Genomic DNA, 18226 nt, shown 5'->3' on the forward strand with positions numbered 1-18226 from the left:
GACACCATCAAAAGGTCCCGAACTACACTGCAGTACGACAGCACGGCTCGTCAAGAGCTCGATTAGCAATTCGGCCTTCGTCTCAGTCCCGATGAAGTAGTGACATTCGTACCACACATACATAATTACGCACTCGAAATTCCATGGACATCGACGGAGGCACAAGCTAACCCAGGATCTACAGTTCGGCTAGACCGACCCCGGACACACCTTTTTCTTTCGGTTTCAGGTTCCTTTTCCCACGAGCCTGATCTCCAGTTCCTTCGAAGGGGGCATGCAGCATAGGCGTGCAGGGTACCCTCCATAGGTTCTTCTTGACGGTATTTTTACTTATTATCCCGGAACCTGCATCCTGCTCCCTCTTGATTCCGGCATGTTAAATAGTCTGGGTGTTTAGTGCAATATCTGTATAAGATACGCCTTTACATATCCATTCAGTTATGATAAAAATGATTTGCGGCCCAGTTTCTATGGTTTTTCGCTTTTTACTTGATTTCATTTCGATCTGCTTATCAGCCGTATCGGTACTCTTTTGTACGTCTCATATTCGCCAGGGGCTGCTTATCGCCCCACAATACGGCAGCAAAGTCCGAACACTTTTTATACATATAGTTCGGCACCCCGAATTTAGCATTATATGCATTGGCTCCGAATCAAGTCTTTGGTCAATAGTTGGGTTGCCCGGCTCCTGTGCTTGCTACCCTATGTTCCGCTCTATCGGCTAGGGTAGTAAAGGGAGAACTACTTTGATTGTGCCCTGGCCTTGACCGGATGAGCACCTCAGTAGAGAAAGCCGAAAACTGACTGTCATGATACGGCGAGAGCCGGTCAGCTATTCGAGGGTTGAAAAATCATTGGAGGTTTCTTCCGCGTCACGCGAAGGATCGGCACTTCCCGATCAGATGCTGACAGCACCCTTGCCTGGACCAGGGGCTGCGCACGTTCTTAATTATAAAACTCCTATGGCTAAGTGAGGGCGTTTAAGCTGTACAGTCTGATTGCCTTGTTCGTTGCGCTAAACAACTCCTCCAAAGGATCAAGATTGTTTAAGATTGGATCAAGATTGTTTAGATCCCATCCCGAACACCTCCGTACTACCTACGTGAGGGCAGAAGCCGACGACTGGCCAACCCTCAGATGATAAATAACACGACAGCATAGGAGGAAACAATTAAAGCATAATAATATTACATTACAGACTTTGTTTCCATAATACAATGCACGGGCTACATGAATACATTCATTCAAAAATAATGTCCCGCGAACATTGAGCCGCCGCAAGTCGAGACCCTTCTATGACATCTGCAAAATATCTCTCAGGTGTGCGGTGCTCCTTACCCTCCGGAGGCCCGCTGGAAACTTCAACAACGTTCACCTTCGCCCACCACATCTTGCAGCAAGAAGGCCATACGTGCACCTTAAATACAGGCAGAGCGCTTGACGACGTCCAGCCGCGGACAGGCTTCTACTAGCCGCCTCACAAGTCCGAAGTAGCTGCCGGGCATAGCTTCGGCTGGCCATAGCCGGATTATCAAATCCTTCATGGCTAGTTCGGCCACCCTGTGCAGCTCCAACAACTGCTTCAGCTGATCGGTGAAGGACACAGGATGCTCTGGCGTCGCATACTGCGTCCAGAAGAGCTTCTCCGTCAAACCTCCTACTTCGGCTCGGTAGAACTCTGCTGCGTCTGCTACGCTATGTGGTAAATCCGCAAAAGCCCCTGGGGAACTCCGAACCCGGGTTAGTAAAAGGTATTGCTTCTCCGCATACTTGCTTTGCATCTTAAAAGCCTTACCCACTGTGATCTTCCTAGCCTCCTGGATATCCTGGAGGGAGGCTTGGCTCTCATTCCGTGCGGTCTCCGCGCTCTAACGAGCCTTGGAGAGTTCGGCCTTTTGAACCGATGCATCATTCTCCAAGGTCTCACATTTTTCACCATGTCTTGGAACTCCTGTTGGACCTCCTTGACTCGGGCGTCGATCTTTTTCCGAGAGACTTGCTGCTCAATGGCCCGCCACCTCGGTTGTGGCCCCTGCACATATTTGAACATTACGGTCAGTCCGCAGTGCTTGTTCTTTCTAAGCACACAGCAAGACGTTACTCACCTTGCTTCTCCTGAAGCCGCATTTTAACCTCGCTGTCGGTGTCAAAACCGGCGGATCTCGGGTAGGGGGTCCCGAACTGTGCGTCTAAGGCGGATGGTAACAGGAGGCAGGGGACACGATGTTTTACCCAGGTTCGGGCCCTCTTGATGGAGGTAAAACCCTACATCCTGCTTGATTTATTCTTGATGATATGAGTATTACAAGAGTTGATCTACCACGATATCGGAGAGGCTAAACCCTAGAAGCTAGCCTATGGTATGATTGTATGTTTTCCTACGGACTAAAACCCTCCGGTTTATATAGACACCAGAGGGGGCTAGGGTTACACAAGGTCGGTTACAAAGAAGGAGATATACATATCCGTATTGCCTAGCTTGCCTTCCACGCCAAGTAGAGTCCCATCCGGACACGAGACGAAGTCTTCAATCTTGTATCTTCATAGTCTAACAGTCTGGCCAAAGGATATAGTCCGGCTGTCCGGAGACCCCCTAATCCAGGACTCCCTCAGTAGCCCCTGAACCAGGCTTCAATGACGATGAGTCTGGCGTGCAGTATTGTCTTTGGCATTGCAAGGTGGGTTCCTTCTCCGAATACACCACGGAAGAATTTGAATACAAGGATAGTGTCTGACCCTGTAAAATAAGTTCCACATACCACCATAAAGAGAATAATATTTCCACAAATCTAATCTGCGGACACATGTTGGCAACATGACATTATGCCATGGCCCGGTGATTATTCGAACCGTTTCCTTTAACTAGCCCCGCACATAACGCGAGGCAGTTTTTTGACACGTCTTGTCAAAGCAGAGATCGTGTCCCCCTTATTACGGGATTCTCATCATTACGGGAGTGGGTAACCCAACCGCGCCATCGATTACGACGCTTGGGGGATAAGCGAGTTTTACCAGGCTAGTGGGGGCGCATAGTTTCGGCCGCCCTTATAAAGGGACAAGGTTTAACCTTTTTCTACCCACGCCTTATTCCTTCTTGCTCATCCACTCTTGCGCACTCGAGCTCCAATGCCCAAGCCCACGTCCTTCCCCTCAACCTTCTCCAATCATGTCTGAAGCGGGAGGCAAATGGTTGGCTTCCTCCGTTACGGAGGGACACATCAAGAAGCTGCGCAGAGCCGGATACATGGCCGCGAATATCGCGCATCGGCTGCCCGCTGCGGGGCAGATCGTTCCTACCCCTGAACCTCATGAGAGGGTAGTCTTCCTCCACCACTTCCTCCGCGGACTGGGGTTTCCCCTCCATCCATTCGTCCGTGGTCTCATGTTCTACTACGGGCTGGACTTCCATGATCTGGCCCCAAACTTCGTCCTCAACATTTCGGCGTTCATCGTCGTGTGTGAGGCTTTCCTCCACATCCGGCCCCACTTTGGCCTATGGTTAAAGACCTTCAATATCAAGCCGAAGGTGATGGGTGGCCAACAAGAAGAATGCGGCGGAGCCATGGTGGGAAAGATGCCCAATGTTATATGGCTTGAAGGCTCCTTCGTGGAGACCATAAAGGGGTGGCAATCGGCGTGGTTCTACATCACCGAGCCGCACGACGCCAAATGGGTGGCTGCCCCCAAGTTTCGATCCGGAATCCCCACACGGCTCACCTCCTGAAAAGAGAAGGGCCTGTCCTGGGGTTCATCGATAGAGCTGGACAGACTCCAGAAATGTATCCGAAATATGGCAGGCAAGAAGCTCAAGCTTGTCAACATAGTCCAGGTCATGCTCATCCGCCGGATCCTCCCGTGCCAACAACTGGAGTTCAACTTGTGGGAGTTCGACCCGGCCCAGCACCAGACTCTGAGCGAGCTCTTCGACACGACGCACAAGGACGTCTAGAAGGTGCTGTTCAAGGGCGCCGAGGTCCCTCCCTCTCTCACCGAGGACCGCGAGCTAAGCGCGAAGCACCGAGCGCATTCGGTGAGTTCTATACATCCGGTAGGATATTTATTTCCCCTAGCTTAACCATGCGCGGGGTCTGAGCTCCATGCCTTTGACAGGACTAGGTGGAGACGTCGGGGCAGATTAACTGTCCGGCCCCTCTGCCCGAAGACACTGCGGACGCTCTCCTGACGGAGATGCTGACTCCGGCTCCTTACAAGGTGTCGGAGAAGACCAAGAAGGCCAAGGGAACCTGAAAGAGTTCCCGACGCCAGGTGTTATCGGACTCATCGTGTGATAACTCCGCGACGCACTCCTCCCCCGAAGACGAGGAGGAAGATGAAGATGCTCCCCCTCCAGTCGGGGGAAACAAGAAAAGGAAGGCCGCCCCAACCGGGAGAGGGGGGGCGAAGGGTCCAAGAAGGGAAGGACTCTCCTTCCCGACTACTCCACCACCGCCGCCGAAGGCGAAGACGAGTGGCTGCTCAGGTCCAAGCCCCTAGCGAAGTCGTAAGTATTCGGATGCGAGAATAACTCATAGCATACCTTTGTCACACTGCTTCTCCTAACGCCAAATTATGATTATGCTGACCGCCACGAGCCCGTATCGACGTATCTTCGGACGACTCCCTGGGCTCGTCGGATATGGATAGCGATCCACTTCCGACCGCCACCTTCCCTTGCCCTACAGACAATGCCGATGTATTGTCTCAAGAGGCACCGGGTCGAGGGGAGACAGTCCTGGAGGCGCCTCAAGGCGACATTCCGGATTCCGGGAGCAGAGGGAGCAAGGCTCCCGAGGGCTCCGAGTTCGGCCCTCGGCCGAACACCACGTCGGAACCTCCAGTGGTTCCAGACTCAGGCAGGTGGCCTCCTTCCAAAAGGGGCAAGACGCCTGTGACGGTGACCTCTGTCCATCCAGAGGCACCGGACAGTCTGCTAGGAGCGCTTCACAGCGCTTCCATCAACGAAGAGCACCGCACTATTATGAGTGCGGTGGTCCAGAAGGTTTAGTCCGCCAAGAGCGGACTGACTGAAGCCTGTGCCAACCTTCTAACAGGCTTTGAGGTAAGTTTTTGAAATATGGGGAAACATACTACAGCATAGACAGTAGCCCCTGATGCTCTATTCGGTGTTCACAGAGAAAAGCCAAACGGAGGATCAAACAATATCGCAGGAGTCTAATATAAGTATGTCAATATGCGTATGCAGGCTTCACTGCTGGCCTCTGCCGCACTAACTGCGGAGGTTGCCGCACTGAAGCAGGACCTTAAAGGGTCCAAGGACGAGCTCGGCCTTGCCAAGAGGCAGCTCGAGGAGAACAAAGGTAAGTAGTACCTAGTCCGTGGATATGTGTAAAAAGAATGCGATTGCAAAATGACAGGATCATCGTAAATTTGCCAGGGGCCACAACCGAGGTGGCGACCCTGAAGCAGCGCTATCCGAGGCCGAAAACAAAGCGGCCAAGGAGCGCACCGAGCGGGAAAGGCATGACGCACGGGTGGGCGAGGTGGAGCAAGAGCTCCACGCTCTCGTGACGAAGCACGAGGCGTTGGAGCTTGACTTGAAGACGCGAGAGTCCGAGCTTGCCGTGGCCCTTGAGAGCGCAAAGAATGCCAAGGTCGAAGCCCAAAAGTCCCTCCAAGAGATTGATGCGATGAAGAAGATAGCGGCGGGTAAGGCATTCTATATGCAAGGCAATCATGTGAAAGTAAATTACCTATTACTTACCTGAATCCGGAGCTCTCCAGAAGCATTCGCAGATTTGCCCCGCAGCGTGTAGGATGCCGCACAGTTTTACCAGGCCGAGGAGGGAAGCTCAATGGAGAAGCTGTACTGGTCTTAGTATACTAGGACCGAACACCTGATGTCTCTGAGCGACCAGCTGAAGCAACTGGTCGAGCTGCACAAGGCGGCCGAACAGGCCATGAAGGGCTTTATAGTCCGGATGTGGCCTGGCGACGCCCTTCCCAACAGCTACTTCGGCCTTGTGAGGCGGCTTGTGGATGCCTGCCCACGCCTGGAAGTCATCAAGCGGTCCGTCTACATCGATGGTGCACGCCGGGCTTCTGCCCGTGTGAAGGTGCAATGGGCCAAGCTGGACGCCGTGAAGCTGATTAAGGAAGGGCCGCCGGAGGGCAAGGAGCATCGCCACCCCGAGATGTACTATGAGGGTGTCCTGAAGGGTGCTCGTCTCGTAGCGGACAAGTGTACAAAAGATATAATATTCGAGTAAACTCGCTCGTGTAATCTTGTATTTATGAAAACTTGTTCATATGTGCTATGCAACACTTGTTTGAATTTAAAATATTACCTTCTGTTCGGCTGTTTATCAAATCTGAGAGATGGCTAGTCGTCGGCTTCCGCCCCCACGCCATGAGTGCTGGGGTGTTCGGGATAAACCTGAGCACTCTTGTTCCCATTGTTGGGTCCTTCAAGGGAGGTGCTCAGCACACCGAACAAGGCAATCAGACTATAATGCGTTATCACTCTCACTTAGCCATAGAATTCTATAATTTTAAATTTCGGCGAAGCCCCTAGTATTCGGAAGGCCGAATTCGGGGCGCGATACACGCCTTAAGCCGGACAGGGCCGACTCCTCGCTCTAAGTGGCATAAGCCTTTAGGGACTCGAAACCTCTCGAACAGCGACCAGTCTCTCGCCTTATCATGACAGTCAGTTTTTTTGCTTTCTCTACTAAGGTGCTTAGCCCAGCAGAACCGGGGCACAATCGCAGTAGTTCTCCCAGTGCTACCTTAGCCGATATAGCGGAACGTAAGGTACCAAAACATGGGAGTCGGGCAAACCCAACTATTCACCCAAGACATGATTCGGAGTTGATGCATATAATGTTATAAGTTTGGGGTGCCGCACTGTCGAAAGTGTTCGGACTTCTCACGCCGTATTATGGGGTATGCTTAAGCCCCTAGCGTATTGGCCGTACCAGAGTGTACGGGTTATGGATGTCATGAATGAACATATATATATATATATATATATATATATATATATATATATATATAAAGGAAGAATGCAATAATAGTCTTAATGCTATGCATATTTTATTCAAAAAGGTGTGTTAAAGCAGAATGATACAAGTAGTGCGAGAAGCAAAAAGTAGGACTGTTTGACATGTTCCTTCCAAGGGCAAGCTGAGGAATAGTATTAAAGCAAATATTTCACTCGTTATCGTAATCCACCTGGGAGTTCTGTGGTGTGACATAGCTTTCTGCCTCCTTGGTTGCTGCATCATGTGTTCGGCAATCATGCTGCCGGACAGGGTCTCCAGAGATTAAAGTCCTGAAAGAGAAAAATAACAAAGCGGGAAGCCCCTAGTGCGGTTTAAGCCGCGACTTGGGGCGTGCCGCTGTTGTGCCCCCCTCCTCGCCTGTGCCCATGGTATTTTTAATGCGTAATTATGCACGCGTGGCACAGATTTTGCCGTTTGGCTGGGGCCAGGGTGCGGGCCGCATTGCTATGCGAGCTTGGGACGTGCCAGCGGTCTAGTTGCCGATTGCTCCGGGCGCGCTTGAAGTTGTCCGGGTCCTTAATCGCCGAACTAGTGGATTGCCTTAAGAGGCTGCTTTGCGCTTCTGCTGCGAGGGCCGTAGTGTGCTCCTCCGTGCGGAGAGAACGCTCTGTGTTTCCATTGACTGTGATGACCCCCCGAGGTCCTGGCATCTTGAGCTTGAGATATGCATAATGCGGCACCGCATTGAATCTTGCAAATGCGGTTCGCCCGATCAGTGCATGGTAGCCGCTGCGGAACGGGACTATGTCGAAGATTAACTCTTCGCTTCGGAAGTTATCCGGAGATCCGAAGACCACTTCCAGTGTGACTGAGCCTGTGCAATGGGCCTCTACACCTGGTATGACGCCTTTAAAGGTCGTTTTAGTGGGTTTGATCCTTGAGGGGTCTATACCCATTTTGCACACTGTGTCCTGATAGAGCAGGTTCAGGCTGTTGCCGCCATCCATTAGGACTCAAGTGAGGTGAAATCCGTCACTGATTGGGTCTAGGACCAGTGCAGCGAATCCGCCATGATGGATACTAGTGGGGTGGTCCCTGCGATCGAAGGTGATCGGACAGGAGGACCATGGGTTGAACTTGGGGGCGACTGGCTCCAACGCATATACGTCCCTGAGCGCACGCTTCTGCTCCCTCTTGGGGATGTGGGTTGCGTATATCATGTTAACCATCCGCACTTGTGGGGGGAACCTCTTCTGTCCTCCGGTGCTCGGCCGCCGGGGCTCCTCCTCGTCATCGCTATGTGACCCCTTATCTTTGTTTTTGGCATTTAATTTGCCGGCCTTCTTGAACACCCAATAGTCCCTGTTGGTGTGGTTGGCTGGCTTGTCGGGGGTGCCATGTATTTGACACAAGCGATCGAGTATACTGTCCAAACTGGACGGGCTCGGAGTGCTTCTTTTGAATAGCTTTTTCCGCTGACCGGGCTTAGAGCCTTTGAATCCTGCATTGACTGCCATATCCTCGGTATTGTCGCTGTTAATGCGGCGCTTATGCTTGTTGCGACATGACCTGCCATTGCCGTCCTTGGTATCTTAGGTACCATGGTTCTTTGATATGTTATTACTGCGAGCCAGCCAGCTGTCTTCTCCCGTGCAAAAGCGGGTCATGAGTGTCGTGAGGGCTGCCATAGATTTTGGCTTTTCCTGACCAAGGTGCCGGGCTAGCCACTCATCGCGGATGTTGTGCTTGAAAGCTGCTAGGGCCTCTGCATCCGGAGAGTCGATGATTTGATTTTTCTTTGTTAGGAACCGTGTCCAGAATTGCCTGGCCGATTCCTCTGGCTGCTAAATTATGTGGCTCAAGTCATCAGCATCTGGTGGTCGCACGTAAGTGCCCTGAAAGTTGTCGAGGAATGCGGCTTCCAGATCTTCCCAACAGCCAATGGACTCTGCTGGCAAGCTGTTGAGCCAATGCCGAGCTGGTCCTTTGAGTTTGAGTGGGAGTTATTTGATGTCGTGTAGGTCATCACCGCGGGCCATGTGGATGTGCAGGAGGAAATCCTCGATCCATACCGCAGGATCTGTTGTGCCGTCGTATGATTCTATATTTACGGGTTTGAAACCCTCTAGGATTTGATGATCCATTACTTCGTCTGTGAAGCATAAGGGATGTGCGTCGCCTCTGTATTGGGCTATATCGCGACGCAGCTTGAATGAGTCTTGCCCGCTGTGTTCGGCCCTGCCGGACTTACTTTTACTGTATCCGGCGTGATGATTATTGTCTCGCATAGTGGCGCGCCCTCGTGATCCGTAGATCGATCTTGCATGTTTTGCTTTGTCCTCCAATACGTCTCATAGGTCTGGCGCATTTCCCCATGCCTTTTTATTTGAATGACGTCGGGGTGTGGGCTGAGCTTTTGGCTGGAATGTCTCTCTGTCGCGGCCACGAGGTGACCGATCAACCGCGTCATACGCCGGGGATGTAGGTTTTGGTGCTTCCTCCTCCAGTCGGGGTAGCAACCTGCATTTTGGGTAACTCTTGGAGGGGCGTTCGAGTTTATACTCTTCGGCCGCCAGGACTTCAGTCCATCTGTCAGCTAGCAGATCTTGATCAGCTTGAAGCTGCTGCTGCTTTTTCTTAAGGCTATTTGCCGTGGCTATAAGCCTGCGCTTGAAGCGCTCTTGTTCAATGGGATCCTCTGGCACAGCGAATTCATCATCGCCGAGGCTTGCCTCGTCTTCGGAGGGGGGCATGTAATTATCATCCTCTATCTCTCCATCTGCCGCTCTCTCAGGAGGGCTGGCTCCTCCGTCCTCCTGCTCTAAATCTTGCTGGAGGGGATTATTGTTGTCTTCGGCACTGTCCAGAGTGCTATTATCTTCGGTGCCGGTATCACCACTTTTGCCTTGGCGGGACTTAGAGCGGCGCCGCTGACGCCGGCGCTTGGGTTGCTTCTTGGAGGGGTCATCCTCCATTGTCTCATCGCCATTGCCTTCTTTGGGTGTGTCCTCCATGTATATATCGTATGATGAGGTGGCTGTCCACTGCCCTGTGGGAAGTGGTTCCTCTTCGACCCCCGCATCGTCGTCCATACCGTCGATGTATTCGGAGTCGAAGTCGAGCATGTTGGTTAAGTCATCGACAGTGGCTACTAAGTGGGTGGTGGGTGGGCGGCGAATTTCTTCGTCATCCGCATCCCCATCCTGCCGGACGTAGTTCGGCCAGGATCCTTCTGACAAGGAAAGAGACCTTAATGAGTTCAGTATGTCACCGAAGGGCGAGTGCTGAAAAATATCCGCGGAGGTAAACTCCATGATCGGCGCCAAATCGGATTCGATAGGAACGGGCGCAGGCGGTTCGGAGTCCGTGGCCGGAGAAGGATCCTGTAGTTTGGCAACATGGCTCTCGTGAAGGGTAAGGTCAATATTTGGCTCGATCGCCGCAGAGTGTACGACCTCCGTGACGGTGTCTATCTGCCCGTCCACGGATGGCAAAACAGGCTCCGAATTGAGGGTCGGAGCGGCTGCCGATGCGATCTCCTGAATATGGTCCGATGGTAGAGCTAAATCGTACTCATCGTGACCTTGTGGTGCACAAGGCAGGGGCTCGAATCCGTCGAAGATAAAGTCTCCGCGGATATCGACCGTGTAGTTTAAGCTTCCAAACCTGACTTGGTGGCCAGGGGCGTAACTTTCGATCTGCTCCAGATGGCCAAGTGAGTGTGCCCGCAGTGCGAAGCCGCCGAACACAAAGATCTGTCTGGGGAGAAAAGTCTCACCCTGGACTGCATCTCTATCGATGATCGTAGGAGCCATCAAGCCTAACGGAAACGACACAGAGGGACTCTCAATGAAAGCACCAATGTCGGTGTCAAAACCGGCGGATCTCGGGTAGGGGGTCCCGAACAGTGCGTCTACGGCGGATGGTAACAGGAGGCAGGGGACACGATGTTTTACCCAGGTTCGGGCCCTCTTGATGAAGGTAAAACCCTACGTCATGCTTGATTTATTCTTGATGATATGGGTATTACAAGTGTTGATCTACCACGAGATCGGAGAGGGTAAACCCTAGAAGCTAGCCTATGGTATGATTGTATGTTATCCTACGGACTAAAACCCTCCGGTTTATATAGACACCAGAGGGGGCTAGGGTTACACAAGGTCAGTTACAAAGGAGGAGATATACATATCCGTATTGCCTAGCTTGCCTTCCACGCCAAGTAGAATCCCATCTGGACACGAGACGAAGTCTTCTATCTTGTATCTTCATAGTCTAACAGTCCGGCCAAAGGATATAGTACGGCTGTCCGGAGACCCCCTAATCCAGGACTCCCTCACTCGCCGAGCTCGTTCTCGGCCCGCTCCAGCCTCTGCTTTAATCCAGAGACTTCGGCAGAATGCGAGGTTGCGGCCAATAGCGACGCCTGCTTATGCATACATGTTATGTTAGTCTCCTACATCATAGGATTGATCCTTTGTCCGGTTCTTCTATCCGAACACCGGACAGTGTCTCAGGGGCTACTGACTACACGGGGATTTTTCCTCTTTCTACATCACTTACCTCAAAACCTGTTAACAGGCTGCCGCATGCCTCATTCATTCCGCTCTTGGCAGACTGAACTTTCTCGATCACATCACCCATAAGGACACGATGCTCGTCTACGACGAAGGCGCTTCGTAGCGCCCCCATCAGATCATCCGACGCTCCTGGATGGACAGGAGCCACCGGTGGAGGCGGCACACCCCCCTCTTTCAAGGGAGCTGCTCGCCCGACTCCGTAGCCATATGGGGCTCCGGAACCGTATTCGGCTAAGGGCCGATCTGGATACGGCCCTCTTCGCCAGTCTCCATGGGAATTGGATCCCCCATATGTCCGACAGTGTAGGTATGGCCTTGTGGCGCCTCCCGAACAATGTCCTGGGCTCCTCCCTTCAGAGCGGTCCTCCGGGACAGCACTTCAGTGTGTCCCTAGCCCCGGGGGAGTAAGATGCGGTGGTGACCTGCTCACCATCTCTGATGAAGCCAACGAACCTCTAGAGGAGGATTGCTGGATAAGATCATGTGCCGGACTGCAATGGTGTAGTTAACCATGTTAAAATAATAAAGAGGAAGAGCTGATGTGCGCATCAATAAGCCGTGTCACTCAAGAGGTGGCCTGAGGCTTAGTGCGGGGGCGGCGTTCCGAACTGTTGTCAACGTCCCATGTGGTGTTGGCCGCTGGGACGCCCTTCCCCTTCTCGGGCGCTTCTGCCTCCAGATGCGCTGAAGCTTCCCTCTTCTTCTTCTTCCCTCCTTAGGGGGAGGATTGTTTTCTTCCTCCTCTTCTCCTTCCTTGTCGTCGTCCTCAGGGACGGAGGATTGGGTCTCATCGTCTTTGGACGGCACGTCCGAAGCGCCCTTACGACGGGGGCCACTTTTGGCCTCCTTGGCCTTCCCCTTGGCCTTCTTCTCCGGCGCCTTATATGGCGCCGGCACCAGCATCTTCGCTAGACGCGGGATGACTGGTTCTTCAGGCAACGGATCCAGACACTGTATCCGCTTTGCCCTCTTCGTCCAGTCCTGAAAGAGAAAAAATAAAAGCTCAGGCATTGCCCTTGCAATAAACAGGCATGGAATACATTAAAAAGACATACTCACTGGCAGGATGCTTAGCGTCGTGTCCGCGATCTGAATCCGCGGCCGACGGTTTTTCGTTGCCCTTAAAGAGCAACCTCCACGCGTCTTCATGAGTAGTCTTGAAGAGCCTGACCAAGGTTTGGTGCTTCTTCGGATTGAACTCCCACAAAGGGTGGCTTCGGTGTTGGCATGGGAGAATCCGGCGAACTAACATCACCTGGATTACATCTACGAGCTTGACGTTCTTGGCTATCATTCTTCGAACACGCGTCTGCAATGCTATTACCTCATCGGATGAACCCTAGTCGGGACTCTTCTCGACCCAGGAGGTGAGTCGCGTAGGAGCACCGGAACAGAATCCAGCAGCCACGGCCCAGGAGGTGCCGCGGGGTTCTGTGATATAGAACCATTGTCTCTGCCACTCCTTCACTGTCTCCACAAAAATGCCTTTCGGCCAAGAGATGTTGGGCAGCTTGCTCACCATGGCTCCTCCACACTCCGCGTGTTGGCCATCCACCACCTTCGGCTTCACGTTGAAGACTTTGAGCCATAAGCCGAAGTGGGGGTGAATGCGGAGGAAGGCCTCGCACACGACGATGAATGCCGAGATGTTAAGGAAGGAATTCGAGGACAGATCATGGAAATCCACCCCATAATAATACATCAGCCCACTGACAAAGGGGTGGATTGGGAACCCCAGCCCGCGGAAGAAATGAGGGAGGAATACTACCCTCTCGTTGGGCTCCGGTGTGGGAACGATTTGTCCCTCGGCCGACAAGCGGTGGGTGATTCCCTTCGCCAAATATCCGGCCACCCGGAACTCAGTAATGCCCTCCTTCGTGACGGAGGAGACCATCCACTTGCCCTGACCACTGGATCCAGACATGGTTGCTTGAGTGGAATGGAGATTGGAACTTGGGCGCTGGAGCTCGAGATCGGGAAGGCAGAGACAGAGAGAAAGCATGAGAAGAGGAAGGGGGAATCCTTATCTCCTTATAAAGGCAGCCAATATTAAATGCCTCCTCACCCGCCTTAAGATTCGCCTATTCCCAAGGGCTGTGTAAGCGACACGGCTGGGTTACCCATGTCCGCATTGATGAGAATCCCGCAATAAGGGGACACGATCTCTGCTTCGACGAGACGTGCCCATTGCAACCGTGTCTTGGAACATGGGACAACGGTTCGAAATTATGACCAGACGGACATATTGTTACGTTGCAAAGAGCTGTCAGCAAATTAGACTCGTGTAAAAATATATATATTCTCTCTACGATTGTGCATGGTGTGTGACAGGTCCGGATACAATCATCACATCCGAAGACTATCTTGGAGTTTGGATAAAGCGGAACCCGCCTTGCAATGCCGAAGACAATCAGCGCGCCGGACTCCTCGTCATTGAAGCCAGGTTCAGGGGCTACTGAGGGAGTCCTGGACTAAGGGGTCCTCGGGCATCCGGCCTCTTATCTATTGGGCCGGACTGATGGGCAGTGAAGACATGAAGGCCGAAGACTATACCTGTGTCCAGATTGGACTCTACTTGGCGTGGAATGCAAGCTAGGTGACTGACTATGAAGATTCCCTCTTATGTAGCCGACCTCATGTAACCCTAGATCTCTTCGGTGTCTATATAAACCGAAGAGCACAGTTCGGATAGGACAGATTCATTACCATATACTCATAGGCTAGAGTTTTAGGGTTTAGCCATTATGATCTCGTGGTAGATCAACTCTTGTAACACTCATATTGATCAAGATCAATCAAGCAGGAAGTAGGGTATTACCTCCATAGAGAGGGCCCGAACCTGGGTAAACATTGTGTCCTCCGTCTCCTATTACCATCGATCCTAGACGCATAGTTTGGGACCCCCTACCCGAGATCCGCCGGTTTTGACACCGACACCAACCACGAAGGGAATATCATATCGCATCTCCGGAAAAGGCAAGAGTCAGAGTTATAAATATGGAAAGTTGTATCCGGGGCGTTACATGGGGAGTCCTCTGGATTGGAGTGGTTGGACACTGCGCATTATGGAAATCGCCATGACTTCAATTATGGACAGTACGGACTGGGCGAGTACCTTTATCTTGTCCATTAACTTCTTAACTTCTACACTGTCTTCCTCCTCGAGGCTCCGGGGGCGCTAGCTGTGGCGATTCTTTAATGGGCTATTGGAAAATTCAGGTAGGCCATGTCGGATTGGGTCCGAAAGAACAACGTCTTCAATATAGAACCACTCCGAGGGCCACTCCTTGGATGCCTTCTTAGGGGTTCCGGAAAGATATCCTGTTCCGGCTATGCGCCATACTTCGATGCCGCCCAGCTCGAATACGGATCCCTTATGGGAGCAAGGTATGAGGCAGAAAAGCTTCCTCCATAGCTCGAAATGGGCCTCGCAGCCTAGGAACAGCTCGCAAAGTGCGACAAAACCCACGATGTGCAGAGTGGAGCCCGGCGTGAGATTGTGCAATTGAAGGACATAGTACTCCAGGAGACCTCGGAGGAAAGGATGGATCGGAAATCCAACGCCTCTTAGGAGAAAGGAAACGAAACATACTCGCTCCCCTTTTGAAGGGTTTTGGAAATTTCCTGCCAGGGCTTCGCCAGTAAAGGAGGTTAATCCCACCCGAACGAGGACTAGATCCATAGGTGGGAGGTAGTCGTGCACCTGGAGCGTGGTCAGTTGGGCATGGGATACAGAGCTGTAACACCCTCGATGCGACTATAGCTCCCACGTGTCGAGGCACGACTTAGAGACATAATCGCATTGAAGGCATATGTCGCAAGTTAGGCAATCTTCACAACATCCCATGGAATAATAATAAAAGGGGAGATAACATAGTTGGCTTACACTCGCCACGTCAATCAAGTACATAAATAACATTACAACATCCAAACACTCATGGCCCGACTATGGCGCCAAAATGAAAGAGAACCCAACTTGCGACACGGTCCCAATCACCCCCAACTGGGCACCACTACTGATCATCGGGAAAGGAAACATAGTATCGTTGAGAGTCTTCGTCGAACTCCCACTTGAGCTCACACGCGTCTCCTGGAGCGGAATCATCAGGCCCTGCATTTGGTGTAATAGTAATCTGTGAGCCACAGGGACTTAGCAATCTCGCACCCTTGCGATCAAGACTATTTAAGCTCATAGGTAAGACAAGGTAAAATACGAGTGGAGCTGCAGCAAGCGACTAACAAGTATGGTGGCTAACTTATTCGCAAAAGAGAGCGAGAAGAGGAGGCAAAGCGCGAGCGAGAAACTAGCGAGCAACCTGCACAAACATTACTCCAACACCGTGTCCACTTCCCGGACTCCGCCGAGAAGAGGCCATCACGGTAACACACTCAGTTGATTCATTTTAAATTAAGTTAAGGTTCAAGTTATCTACAACCAGACATTAACAAATTCCCATCTGCCCATAACAGCGGGCATGGCTTTCGAAAGTTCAATCCCTGCAGAGGAGTCCTAACTTAGCCCATGACAAGCTCTCACGGTCAACGAAGGAATAGACCTCCTCCCAAGACATTCCGATCAGACTCGGTATCTCGGTAACTCAAGACACTTCGACAGGTTAAAACAAGACCAGCAACACCGCCCGAATGTGCCGACAAATCCCGATAGGAGCTGCACATAACTCTTTCTCAGGGCACACTCAGATTGTCCTAGGTACGGGTAGGCCAGCCCAGAGTTGCCCTGGTGGCCACCGGTAGCTGACAGGTGGACCAACACTCAGAGGAGCACTGGCCCGGGGGGGTTAAAATAAGATGACCCTTGAGTCTGCAGAACCCAAGGGAAAGAAAAGGCTAGGTGGAAAATGGTAAAACCAAGGTTGGGCATTGCTGGAAAAGCTTTAATCAAGGCGAACTATCAAGGGGTTCCCATTATAACCCAACCGCGTAAGGAACGCAAAATCTGGGAACATAACACCGATATGACAGAAACTAGGGCGGCAAGAGGGGAACAAAACACTAGGCGAGAGGCCGAGCCTTCCACCCTTTACCAAGTATATAGATGCATTAAGATAACAAGGCAATATAATGATATCCCAACAAGTAAATAAATGTTCCAATAAGGAACGGCCTCCAATCTTCACCTGCAACTAGCAACGCTATAAGAGGGGCTGAGCAAAGCGGTAACATAGCCAATCAACGGTTTGCTAGGACAATGGTGGGTTAGAGGTTTGACATGGCAATTTAGGAGGCTTTCAAGCAAGTGGTAGGCATCGTAGCAATGGCATAGCAAAAGAGCGAGCAAACTAGCATAGCAAAGATAGTAGTGATTTCGAGGGTATGATCATCTTGCCTGCACAGTTGTCAGAGTTGACTGGATCCTCACAAGCAAACTCAACGGGCTCCTCGTTAGCGAACTCGTCTCTTGGCTCTACCCAAACAAGACAAACAAGCAACAAGGATACAATCAACCACATGCAAACTCAATCAACACGATGCAAAGGTGATATGCTATGCGGGATGCGATGCGGGATGCAAAATGCAAGATATGACAGGAAATGCATGAACCTGGCCTCAACTTGGAATTCCAAGGGTGCCACTGGAAAGATGAGATGAAATCGCTTGAAAACAATATAAAGAACGCCAGAATCGGAGTTACGGTTTGGAAATGGCAAGCGATTCAAATATGACACCGGTCTGCGATTTACAGCAAGTAGGCATCTAAATGCAACGAAATGAACATGCTACAGCACCCAAACATGGCAACAAAATACATGGCAGGGAAGCATTCAAGATGCTTAACAAAAGTCTAGCACTGAGCTACAGCCAAATCATCCATTAACAGGTTCAAACAAGCATGGCAAAAACGCAAATGGCAAACAATTCTCAGACTTAGTAAATTAGCACTTGTCTGGAATTTCAGATCATATAGCCCTCTTCGGAGCAACAAAACAACACGCTACAGGATCTGAACATGACAAAGAAAGACATGGCATGGAGCTACTCAACAAGCTTAACAAAAGTCCCTTAGTGACCTTGAGCCAAAAGGGATCACAAAATATACTAACAACCACACGAACATAGCAAAAACATAATCAATTTTCAGACTTAGTGAAAACTGGGACATGATGGAACATAACTCACGAAGGCATGTTTACGAGCTCGATGCACTCACCACGGTGCAAGTCATGGCAAGGCAAGCATACATACCTTAAGAAGTCACAAAATACAAGCTAGACATGGCAAGAACAATGGCATAGCATGCACGGACCAACTACAATAACATCGGCAAAATCGCAAACAAGTTGACGATCTTCCCAGATTCACAACGAAGCAAAAGTAGAGCTCGATTGACTCAAGCTAGGGTGCTCCATAATTACAAACAAAGACATGGATGGATAGAGCACTACAAGGTTAACAAAACTCCCTTACTGATCATCCTCAAAAGAGGCACGGATCACTAGGAAACAACAAGAACATATGGCATCATGAACTAAACAACCCCAGGACTTGGTGAAAAAAAACTACCCCGGATTAGGGTTTACTGTAGCTCCCCGATCCAGATCTGGATCGCACGGAGCCCGAGGTTCGCCGGCCGGAGGAGTCGTCGGAGTAGCCGAGGACGGCGGCGGCCAGGGTTGGGGGCGCCGGATCCGGCGAGGGTGAGGTCGGGAGGAGGCGGAGGAGCTCGCC

Source organism: Triticum dicoccoides, chromosome 5A (genome assembly GCF_002162155.2).
Source record: "Triticum dicoccoides isolate Atlit2015 ecotype Zavitan chromosome 5A, WEW_v2.0, whole genome shotgun sequence".
In the NCBI taxonomy this organism is placed as follows: Eukaryota; Viridiplantae; Streptophyta; class Magnoliopsida; order Poales; family Poaceae; genus Triticum; species Triticum dicoccoides.